The 11,901-nt window shown below is 45.6% G+C and overlaps 1 long non-coding RNA gene across 1 annotated transcript; it reads right to left on the bottom strand.

The window, feature by feature from the left end:
- Positions 1 to 6,035: 6,035 nt before the first annotated feature.
- LOC144148885 (uncharacterized) lies at positions 6,036 to 11,263 on the bottom strand. Its single transcript, XR_013318093.1, has 3 exons — positions 11,042 to 11,263; positions 10,349 to 10,435; positions 6,036 to 6,179 (listed from the first exon to the last, which is right to left on the bottom strand). It is a non-coding gene; the product is annotated as an uncharacterized LOC144148885 (long non-coding RNA).
- Positions 11,264 to 11,901: the final 638 nt, after the last annotated feature.

Below are 11,901 nucleotides of genomic sequence, written 5' to 3'. Positions count from 1 at the left end.
AGCGGGTGCTGTTATAGAGAGATTGTGCACTACACCAGACAATGTACTACACTGTCGAGAGCTTTGACATCTACAAAGCAAGCTAATACTGGTAAAATGTTTCATACCATAATTACTGTGTGTTCAAAGCTCACGTGTGAAGTACAGATACTGGTGCTTCAGCAAGAACCGAGGATGAGCACCCTTCCTGGTTCTGAAAAAAAATAAACATGGAAAAATGCTTTAAGCAGGATTAAGAAACAAGGTTGAAAGAAAGTGAGCAAGCAATTCTTTCAAAATATGCAAAGCAATGCAAACAAATATTTATTTCAACTTCATGTCTACAAAAGACAATCTCATTAAGGCTGGTAATGGGGTCTTGGGTAAAAAAAGAGCAGAGAGCACTTATATAAATGCTACAGGGAACCTTCAAGCCAAAAATTGCTTGAGCACTTAAACTAATCACTGTTGAACAAATTCATGAAAATTGAATGGATGAAAAACCAGCGGTAAATACAGGACACAGTTAAAAGAGAACAACAGGACAAGCTTATCCCGTCGTTCTCTTCCGTACCCTGTGTTTTCCACTGGTTTTTCATCCATTCAAACATGTACCAACTAGCACAGTTCGATGCCTTGGTATCATAAAAAGACGAATTGTCACTCCTTACAGACAGTTGAAAAAAAAGAAAGTATAAAGCAGGTGACAAAATTAAAATGACAGCAGATTGGTTAACTTTTAATTTTAAGTGATAATATAAAAAATAATGGCATGAATGAAAGTAAGCAGCAACCACAGGACCATGATGCTAGGCCAACATTCCACTTTGAAGCAAAATATCCGCTTTCAACGCTACATAGGCCAAACATGCAATGCGGCAACCCTTTAGGCCCACAAAACCTTCCATAATCTTTAAAAAAGCTACAATTTAGTTGAGAAAAACTGACCACAACAAATTGGAATTGACAACTAGATACAGTTGTCACACCAAAGCAAGCCGGCGAAAGATGAACAGATATCTAGCTGTTCTACCCCCTATTTGTGCCCTAGCCTCTGATCCGCTGCAGCAAACAAAAAAATTGTTTATATGTAGAACTATGGCTCTTGGTCAAACATAGACAGTTCTAATGAAGGAGCCAAGTAGGTTCCGAAACGTTGGGAACGCTTCGGATAAAGTCCTTGGTTAGAGTATTATATTTGTTTCCATCAAACACAAAAAAATGCATGGTAAAGCGCTAATATTAACTTTGTCTACTGCGGTTCCTTCATGGTGACATCACTACAGGAACCAAAAATACAATACAGTGCATTAAAGGGGCCATTCGGACAACATAAAAGTTCGCTTCGTTCGAAATATTTCCTGTTTTATAGTGCCCCACCGCTTCAGCAAATGATGCTGCATTCACTGAGAAATTAATTTAGGTTAAAAGTCTGATTCTCCCACCATATCGTGTGTTTTTGGGATGTCAGCAATGAAGCCATAAGTGCATGTAATCAAACAAACTACTGCGTCACTCGGGTCTGCAGCCTTGCTAGCCATCAGTCCTCCCAGGTGGAGCTACCATACTCATCCACAAACCGTTGTTTGCCATTGCTTTGTTTTTGACCGCGTCTGCACCTGGCTTGTTTTCGTTACTGTAGAAAGTAATGGTTTTGGGAAACATGAGGTATCCTCGACAAACAGGGTCACGTAAGACAACATCGCCTATGCCAATCGGCCAGGGCCGTGCAAGCCAACTCCAAAGCGGCGGAGTGCTGTGCAGCTAAAACAAGCATAGTGCACGCCGTACCAACAGCAGTGCGCATCGGTACTTGTATGTGTGCGCGTATTTTCGTAACTTTGATTGTTTACTGCCCCATTTTTACTGCTGTAAAATGAATATCCATTACATTTAAGTGCAAATAGCTCATTCGGCATGCTTATAATGCCTGCCCAATTTGCGTTTGCTTTTGCCGGCCTCAGCCAATCGCACAGCTGGGGACATATGACATCATAGGTACTGCTGTGGGAAATGAGCCAGTGGGTCGCATGGCCATTCCCTTTTTCCTAATTATATAGCTTATTCGAGTGAAGTGCAGCTAAAAATGGTGTCAGTATGATTCTAACGAGGCAATCTGTCGAATGAATCAAACTTGTGTGTTGTCTGCATGGCCCCTCTAAGCAAAGACAAGGCAGCCAATTTTTTTATTTAGGCTGCCTTCATGCACACAGTACGGGACTCCTGACATATTTACAGTTGCAATAAAAATCAGAAATAGAACGAATATACATTGGACACTCCACAATGTCCAAAAACAAAGGAATAATGTGCGAGTGAGCTACCTAAAACACTGCGACAGAAGATCATATACATCAAGGCAACTAATAAAAACCATGGCTAGTGCATAGCCACTACGCAGCTCATTTCTTAAGAGCTTATGTGCGTCCCCACAAGTTGGCTGTGTAAACCCACTGACACCTAATAGAGTCCAAGGTTCGACGAAAACTCGTCAGGGGAGGGTGATTCATTGATGAAATACAAGCAGGCACTCGCCTGGTCAAAAACAAATAAATAAAGACGCCTTGGGGCCCCTACTGGCCCCTTGTTCACAATGAAGAGGGGGTGAAAGGTCGCGACTATCTATAGGTTCGGTGGCGCAGATTGCGCATGTATATCTCGGGGAGATTACCCCGCTACCGGTTAATCGTGTTTTTAGTTGGTTGAATATGCTCTGATCCTAAAAGTAGTCGTGTTGACAGGCGCTTTCTCTGATGCGATTATGCTTGCTGAATCCTAATCGATGAAGTGGTCAGTAGCCAGGTGATGATCCGCCGAGGCAATTCAACTTGCATTGCCTTTTTTGACATCGTTCTGGTGCTATTGAATTCTTTTAAAAATTTCCAGTTTCACCTATGTAGGATTAGGAACGAAAAAGAGACGCCGACCAGTCCAAACAAAATGTACTGACGTTTGTGCTTCCAGCACGGAAGCCTTGTTCACAATAAATGCATCACCAGAAGTGGGTCGTTTTAGTGGGCTTAAATAATCGCTGCAAAGAGCGTGCGTAGATCGGGTTTAGATTTCCGTCGTTACGATTGACTGTGTTAGATGTGGTCTGAATGATTAGTGATTCCAGATGTAGCCGTGATGCTGTCACTTTTTCTGTAGCGACGATTCTTGCATTGTCCCAATCAATCTTGTGGTCATTCACGACGGCGTGTTCGGCTAAAGCATTGTTGCGGAACCTTTTATTCTTTACGTCACGTGCGTACTGCTGCAGACGATTCTTATAATTTCCTGATTCCCCGATATACACGCCACTGCAGTCTGCACAAGGTATCTCGTATACCACACCGGGGAAGCGCTCCTTGGGCAAGCGGTCCTTGACTCTCACGAGCTCATGGCGCATCTTTTTGGCTGGAACGTGGGCCACCTGCACGTCATATTCCCGTAGGATACGTGCCAAACATTCACTTGTTCCTGGAAGGTAGGGCACAGGAGCTCGCTTCATCGGGGCAGGAGGCACGTCCAGTTGTCCCCGTCGGGTCAGTTGGCGTTCCGTTGCGTTTTTAAAGTGCCTAGGGTAACCGCAGCTAGCCAGGTCGTGCCGTACCTTTGCCGTGTCCACCGCCACATCCTCGGGCTTCGAGCACAATCTTTTCGCATGCTGCAGTAGCGTGCTAACAGCAGCCGTCTTGCGGGAAGCGGGGTGCACGGAGTTGAAGTTCAGGTAGCGGCCTGTGTGCGTTTCCTTGCGGTACACGCTGAAACGTAGCCTCTGGCCCTGCCGAGACACGAGGACGTCCAGGAAGGGAAGTTTGCCATCGGCCCCCTCTTCTGACGTGAACTGAATGGCACGTTCCATACTGTTGAGGTGGGCCAGCAAGCTGTTTGCCGCGTCTTTCTGAACGACGCCGAAACAATCGTCGACATAACGCAAGAACACTTTTGGTTGAGGGGCAAAGGAGGCTAGCGTGCGTGCTTCCAGCGCTTCCATAGTCAGGTTCTCCGCCGTGACCGAAATAGCGACACCCATTGGAGTCTCCTGCCTTTGCTTGTAAAAATGGCCTATAAAGACGAAGTACGTATTGTTGAGGCAAAAATCTAGAAGCCTACGTAGTTCTGGCACATCCATCGGTGATCTCTTGGGCAACGTCTGATCAGCCTTGAGAGCAGCGGTGCATAGGTTGACAGCCAGGTCAATCGGAATGCTCGTGAAAAGGGACTTCACGTCGAAGGACACCATCAAGTCGTCTTTCTCGATCACGGTGTTGCGAGTCTTCTCGACAAAATCGAAAGAATTACGAATGTGAGTGGTCCCTTTACCGACGAGCGGAGCCAGAACTTGGTGCAGGAACATCGACAGGTGGCCCTGCACCAAGTTCTGGCTCCGCTCGATGCGATGGGAACAGCGATGGGAGATTCCATTTCAGCAGTCTGTGCGAATATTGCCTTAGAGGCTCTAGAAAATTCTGCGCTATGCTCGTACAAGACGGCCCCAAGATCTTTGTCTGCTACGTAGACGACTGTTTTTGTGTGATCCACCGCCGAGACGTAATGCCTTTAATTGAGCATCTAAACTCTTGTGTTCCAAGCAACCAGTTCACCATGGAACAGGAAAATAATGGACAGATCGCCTTCCTCGACGTACTTGTGAGACGGTCGGCCAAAGGATTTACAACCACTGTGTATCGAAAGCCGACCCACACGGGTAGATACCTGGGGTTCGACTCTGCGCATCCTATAGGGCAAAAACGCTCCGTCGCCGCTGCACTCTTCTCATGGGCATCACGAATCTGCTCTGAGCCTGGTCTGCGCAAGCAAGAGCTAGCCGTGGTAAGGAAGGACCTTCGCAGTAACGGCTACCCTTCAAAGCTTGTGAGGACGCAACAATTGCTGGCTTCAGTTGCCTACTCCGAAAGGGTTCCTGAAGAAGACAGGCAAAAACGCGCTGCCGTCCCCTACACGCAAGGCATCAGTGAAGCTCTTGCAAGGGTGGTTGGCACATATGGCGTTAAAACTGCACACGTGCCAACGAACAGGCTTAAGCAGAAGCTGGTACGCGTGAAGGACCCTTTAGAAAATCAAGATTCCCCGGAGTTGCCTACAAAATTCCATGCAAGGATAGCGATGCATCCTACATAGTTCACTGGAAATTTTTAAAAGAATTCAATAGCACCAGAACGATGTCAAAAAGGGCAATGTAAGCTGAAATGCCTTGGCGGATCATCACCTGGCTACTGACCACGTCATCAATTGGGATTCCGCAAGCATAATCGCGTCAGAGAAGCGCCTGTCGACACGACTACTTTTAGAATCAGTGCATATTCAACCAACTAAAAACACGATTAACCGGTCGCGGGGTAATCTCCCCGAGATGCACATGCGCACTCTGCGCCACCGAACCTATAAATAATCGAGACCTTTCACCCCCCTTTCATTGTGATCACGGGACCAGTAGGGGCCCCAAAATGTCTTTTTTTGTTTATTTGTTTTTGACCAGGCGAGTGCCTGCTTGTATTTCATCAACACCGAACTAACCCGCCTGAATCACCACTTTATAGACATTGAGGAATTCTTTGAATTGGTTTATTGTAGCAAGCTGTCTTGTTTATTTCGTTATTTTTTTGGCATTTCCTGTCTCATTTGAAATTGGGAGACCAGATAGCTTTTACTACGGGTCATGCACTGGTGACAACAAATATTTGATTTCACTTTAAACAATTTTGAGTTCTGTTTTATTGCTCACCAGCCAATGACCTGAAATATAAGAGGCTCTTAAAACATGTGCTGGCATTTCTTTCCTGCACTGTAGTACAACTAATCATGACTTTTATCATATTTTGTTCACAAATTGTAATATTTAGAAAATATTCAGCTGAATGAAAACGTAATTTCAGAAGCATGCGCAATCAACAAGGCCTCAATGACTCTCCCCACGTGGTTCACTTGTTTCTGTCACAAATAACCTGATTGCAGCCACATTCCACCCAAGACGAAGTTAACATACCCTCTGAGATGATGAATATTTAAAATGCCTTACGAGTAAGTGCTCAGCACATGAAATTGTGGCATTAAAACAGAAGATCCGTCTGCGGCATCCTTCAATTGGGGCACCGCTTGATCACAAACTTCGAGAAGCTGAAAAATGCTCCATGCGCCGCTCCAGCCAGCAGAAACAATGGAGGACGCAAGTTGGTAGGTGGACCGTTGGCATCCTGCGATTGTGAAGATTTTTATTTAGTAGATGCTCTTCTTTTTGTACCATTGTTCATTTTTCCTTTAACAAGCAGCTGAACTCCTGCAGGTTCTACGAATCATACAAGCATAATAAAATGCAGCAATGCAGAACAATTGGCAGGTTACCTCAATTTTTCTTTTCTAGGAATGAAAACAATGTAGGTAATCTATACACCACTACAATCAAACCTTTCAATTTTTACCTACTTCACTCCTAACAAGCCCGCATACACGTTAGACATGTGAGAAAGCTGCTACATTTATGCCCACAAACTTAATCAGGCATCAGAAATCGGCAGGGAACGACGTGTTACCTTTAAATGGCACTTTTTTTGTTCAAACACGTAAATGGGCGAGAAAGGCCCATAACTATAATTTCGTACCCTTATCTGGAATGGTTTTCAGGCAATGCTTACATCTTACTTCAGTACCTTCAGGTGGTGGAGATCTTTGAAAACTCATTGCGGGCAAGTGGGTTGTGTTCAAGCTCTCGTATCTTGCCAGCACATGCTGGATTCCAGCATTCCCAATTCAACGTGACGACTCGAATGTGGTGGATGCAAGAAAGAATAAGCACACGCCAAGGGCGTAGCCTGGGGGGGGGGGTCCAGGTGCTCCCCCCCCCCCTTCTTCATAATGTTTTATGCCAAGGCTGGGGTGCGGTTTAGGCAGCCTGAAAAACCGCCTGAAGTTACCTGCAGTTTTAAGGACATTCTTGCTCACATAAAGCTAAAAAAAGGGCTATGTCAACGTCTGATCCCTGCGCCCGCTCCAGATGCTGTACGTGTCAATATATACAGCCCGGCTGCATTTCACGCCGGATACACCGACAAGCGCCGGGAACCTGCTGCGAGCCGATCAAAACAGCCCCACTGTTTCAATGGCGGAACTGCACAGCCGGAGAATGGCAGAACAGCAGGAAAAGCCTCATATAGGCTTACATGTGGTCGGGAGCGTGTCATTGCTTGTCTTTACACTGGTACAAAGTATAATCACATGACAGAGCATGTCGCTGTATTTTGTTCAGTCAACTATCAATCCTTGATATGTTTATTTTTCTACCGACATCGCTTTTTCATTGACTATTGCAGATCCATAATTTCTGCTGCATAAAAAGCATTGCTCTGCCCATGTTGTATTTCCTCCACATCAACAAAACTACACAATTCTCCTTATTGCGGAGCTTTGTTTTTTTGGCACTATTTCACTGTTTCCTTGATCTCCCTCTTGGTTAGAATCAGCATTCTGTATTTGCTTAACCGGAATTTTACTGAAGCCATGTCTGTTTCGATTTAGCAGATAGAAATATAATGAAATTTAAGAAACGTGCAACAAGCTCAACATTCAACAGCAGTGCAATAAGGTGTTATGCTTAGCGCAAGTTTACTACTCACGTTACTAGCACAAAAAATAACAAAAGGCGATTACTTAAGGACGAAGACGCACGTTTGCTAGCTTCACCGCCATAATATACGAATGCGCCGCATGTACAGTCCACTGCGATTCGGTGGTTGTCGCGGGAAAGCTACTCTTTCAAACGAAGCAGAAAGAACACCAGCTTTAGCAAATATTCCATGCAAGTTTCGTTATCGTCGGCGTAATAAAGGGCAACCAAGTCCAAGTCTGTGCTTGATAACAACGAATGTACAGCTTGAAACCCAAAGGGTGGCAAGTCAGTCGTGCGGGCCATTGTTGTATCATGGAACAGCCAACAAGGGAGCGAAGAGTGCGAAATCTCGATTTTCATGGTTCCGAAACGAAACCGTGGGCTGGTGGCACGCTTGGCCGCTCAATGCTGGCGCGATAACCTTCAAATCGTGCTCGACTGTACTTCATAGCTGACAAGAAAACTTAATAGTCCCTTTTCTAAAGGAAAATCTAAAACACGAGAATCTTGATAGCAAACATTCAGTGTTGGCCTCCACTTCCTCCCGACGAACTTCGGGGACCGCGCGCCACTCACGAGCGCACTCATGATCACGCTCACGAGCGCGGGTCCGCCTAACCACCTGCTCTGCGGACGAATGATTCGCCCGTGGTCTGCCCATAGACCAGCGAACGGGAATTTAGGTGATCCTAATTATCATCACCATCTAAGCTCCTTAAAGGAGCCATGAAGCGAAAACACAAGTTTGGTTCATTCAAAAGATTGTCTCGTTAGAATCATACTGACACCACTTTTAACGTAAATTTCGCTCAAATAAGCTACATAATTAGGAAAAACGGGAATGGTCATGCGACCCACCAGCTCATTTCCCGCAACAGAACCTATAATGTCACATGAGCTAAGCTCTGCGATTGGCGGAGGCTGGCAGAAGCAGACGCCAATTAGGTAGAGCTTACAAACTAGACGAATGAGCAATTTGCGCTTAAATTTAGGGCACATTCTTTACAAAGCAATAAGAATGATGGGACAAACAGTGGAAGTTACGAAAGCACATGTAAACATAGAAGTACTGATGCGTTCTGCTGTTCGTACTGCGCACAGCATGCTTGGTTTAGCTGCACAGCACTGCGGGGCTTGGGGTTGTCTCAGACGACACCGGCCGATTGACGCAAGCAACGGTGTCTTACGTGACCCCATTTGTCGAGCGAGCACTGTTTCAGGGAACGAATATTTTCTCCCAGAACAAAAACAAGCCAGATTTAAATGCGGGCAAAAACAAACCAAACGCTTGCCACGGTATGGTGGCGCCATCTAGGTTACAGAACGTAAAAAAAACGCGGGAACAAACCAACACCGCTGTACAGGGTGGAGACAACCTTTGAACGGTCCCGTGCCGCCGCAATTGGGCCAACTGGCTCAACGCGTTATTCTTTTCGTTTCCCACGAGACCTAGCAACGCGAAACAGACAATATGATTCAAACTTCTTCAGTAAACCGCGTTGCGGCGATAATTTTAGCGCGGTTTTGACACAATGACTTGCTTCGGCGGCGAGCGAGCAACCGAAAATGGCGGCGCCAGCGTCTACGTGTCTCTGCCCTGTACGGCGGATGCGCGAATGAAGGTACTCTAGGCTGCAGAGCGGTCGGTTCCTGTGATGTCATTTGGGACCACGAAAACGCACGATTGAGCGGGAAAATCAAAATTTTAACCTAAATTGTTTAATTTCTCAGTGAATAAAGCACCGTTTGTATCTAGACAAGCGCTGGGGGCACTATAAAACACGAAATCTTTCGAATAAAACCTACTTGCATTTTCTCTTCATGGCTCCTTTAAGGTGGGCTTTACAGTTAGCTTTGAGCATACACAAATCGCATGTTAAAGTCAGTTATTTCAAGCATCGTTTGCAAAACAACGCGCAAGATGCCTTGCCTACATATTTCCCCGTCCCATCTTTTGGTCGACCACGGCTCCCCCCCCCCCCCCCGAAAAAAAATTCCTTGCGCCTGGCAAACGCCCAATCAGGAGTACGTTCAGCATGCACGTCGGTTGTTTAAAAAAAAGGGTGCAATGTATTGCTCAGAAGACTCAATGCTTGCACGCATCTTGGAGCAGCAACGGCCTTGGCACATGTGTTTGAGTGGTTTTCCTCTGTCATAACATCCACAGTGCTTTCAGGAAAAGCCCCAGGCCTAACAATTAGCATGTTCCAGTTAAGAATAATGCTGCGGATACTTTACATTTTTCAAATCTTTTTCTTTGTGGAAGGATGTTTCTTTATTGGCGGTACAGCACTAGCGTGCGTAAATCGCAGCCTTCAGAACCCCAATCAGGCCTGTTTAAATGGTACAGGCAGTTACATAACTATTTGAAAAAGTGGACTGCAAGGACTGTCAATTCACATGATAAACATCCAAAAAATAGCTGAAAACAGAACTGGTAAGGCTTTATCGAAGACTAAACTACAAAGGTAATAACATTTTTGTGTCAACACCTAAGAAATATGGCTTCACCGTAAACATGACTAACACCAGGAAGTTCGTATACATGGTGATTAACTGCTACGCCCACATTATGATTTTGGGTGAAACTTTGAGTTTTCCGAAATTAACAATACAGGTTGCCATTGAGCGCCTACATGTTAGGTTATGCATGAAACACCAATAATTGTTACGGGGGAGAGAACTTGTACATACAAGTGATCGAACAATATTCAAGTATGATAGCCCACTGTGCTACCAAAACTGTGTTTGAAAACTTACGTTCTGGAGGCCAAACACTGTTGACAATGCTTGTGGCTCTTGTCCGGTTGAATGGAGGGACGTGATGCGCTCAGACCGTCCAGAGGTCTAAAACGGGATGACACATGATTACCACACATGCAAGAATGGAAATGATTAGGTGCACGAATGTTATGTCTCGGGCACACAACATTCAGCCAAAATCACTGCCCGCGTACCGCGGCACCGTACACATGGTGAGGTGGCTCGCCGCAAACGCAACGAAGCTTGCGAGGCGCGCACATTCGCTCGCAAACGATTCTCCCTCGCAATTCCCAACACGGCACAAACGACTGCGGTGATCAACGAAGCCGAAAACGCTGCGCAGCACAGTTTAGAGGAGTAGCCGCCCGTGTTCTGATAAGCTACGCGTAAGACGTGGTTCGCAGTGGTGAACTCTGAAGCTGTTCAATATAGTGCTGCGGAATGGGAAACGTTACTGAGTTACTGAGCGCCACGGCGTTACTGAGCGCCAGTGCGTTTAGCGCTCAATGCAAGCACCACAATCTTTCGCACATCGCCTTTCTAGAGACGAGCCCTCTAGGTTCAACCTCGCCAGTTCAGTTAAACAATTCACACACGCGTGCTCCTGTTAACGAATCCTTAAAGCGGCGATGACAGCTACAAACGACATCCAGTGACAAGAAAGGCGGCAAATGTGACGAGACAGCTTACCGAGAGGAGCCGACGCAGAAGAGCGAGCGACGTTCAGAGGCAAGCGCCAACGAAATTAGCCGTCTTCAGGTGGCAAAGTTGTTCTCAAATACTTCATCGCGAAGTCGAACACGACAGACACAACCGAAGACGACGAGGTGCCCAATTAATCATAATAACTGTGCTTGTTTAACCGCACACCACAGTAAACACGTAAACAATCGATGAAAGACGGGTCACGGGGTATCTGTTCCGGAATCCGGCCACGCCGCCGCGCGCCGTACTCAGGGAATCGGCCGTTGGCAGGGAGTTGCGTATACAAATTAAAACGACAACAATAAATAATTGCCTCTTTTACTGAATATAACATAATCTTTGGGTTTATTATTTATTGTGTGTATTATAATAAAGAAGCTTAGATATTTAAAGTTTACAAACACAAAACGCGAACTGAAGCTTTTGGCGCTCGATTTGAACGTTAAAAAAAGCAGCCGATAGTAAGATAACACTGCGAAATGAAATTTGGCAGTGTTCTAGTGTAAGTAATTGTATTATTATTTGGCGTCTGTTTATTTAGCGCCCGATTTCATGCCCCTACCTCCCCAACTTTTGTTTTCTTTTGATATCTGCCTTGTTCTCCAACGTTGTTTCTGCAGGAGAAACTATGTGGTCTGTTTATTGCATTTGTACACAATATTTACGGTCGCTAACAATAAGAATGGAATAAAATTGTGATTGCTAGTACGTTATAACTCCACTGAGTGACGAGAATGACTGTTGTCAGAGAGGGCTATGATTGTGCTGGTGGGGCAGGAGAGGAACAGGGAACGACGGAATGATGATACAGATGTCACAGTTCAAGGCTGTGCTGTGCTCCGTGC

The sequence above is a fragment of the Haemaphysalis longicornis genome, unplaced genomic scaffold (assembly GCF_048455015.1).
Source record: "Haemaphysalis longicornis isolate Haplotype H1 unplaced genomic scaffold, Haemaphysalis longicornis Haplotype H1 scaffold_8, whole genome shotgun sequence".
Lineage (NCBI taxonomy): Eukaryota > Metazoa > Arthropoda > Arachnida > Ixodida > Ixodidae > Haemaphysalis > Haemaphysalis longicornis.
Note: the sequence above shows the minus strand (reverse complement) of the source record. Positions and strands in the feature narration are given on the sequence as shown.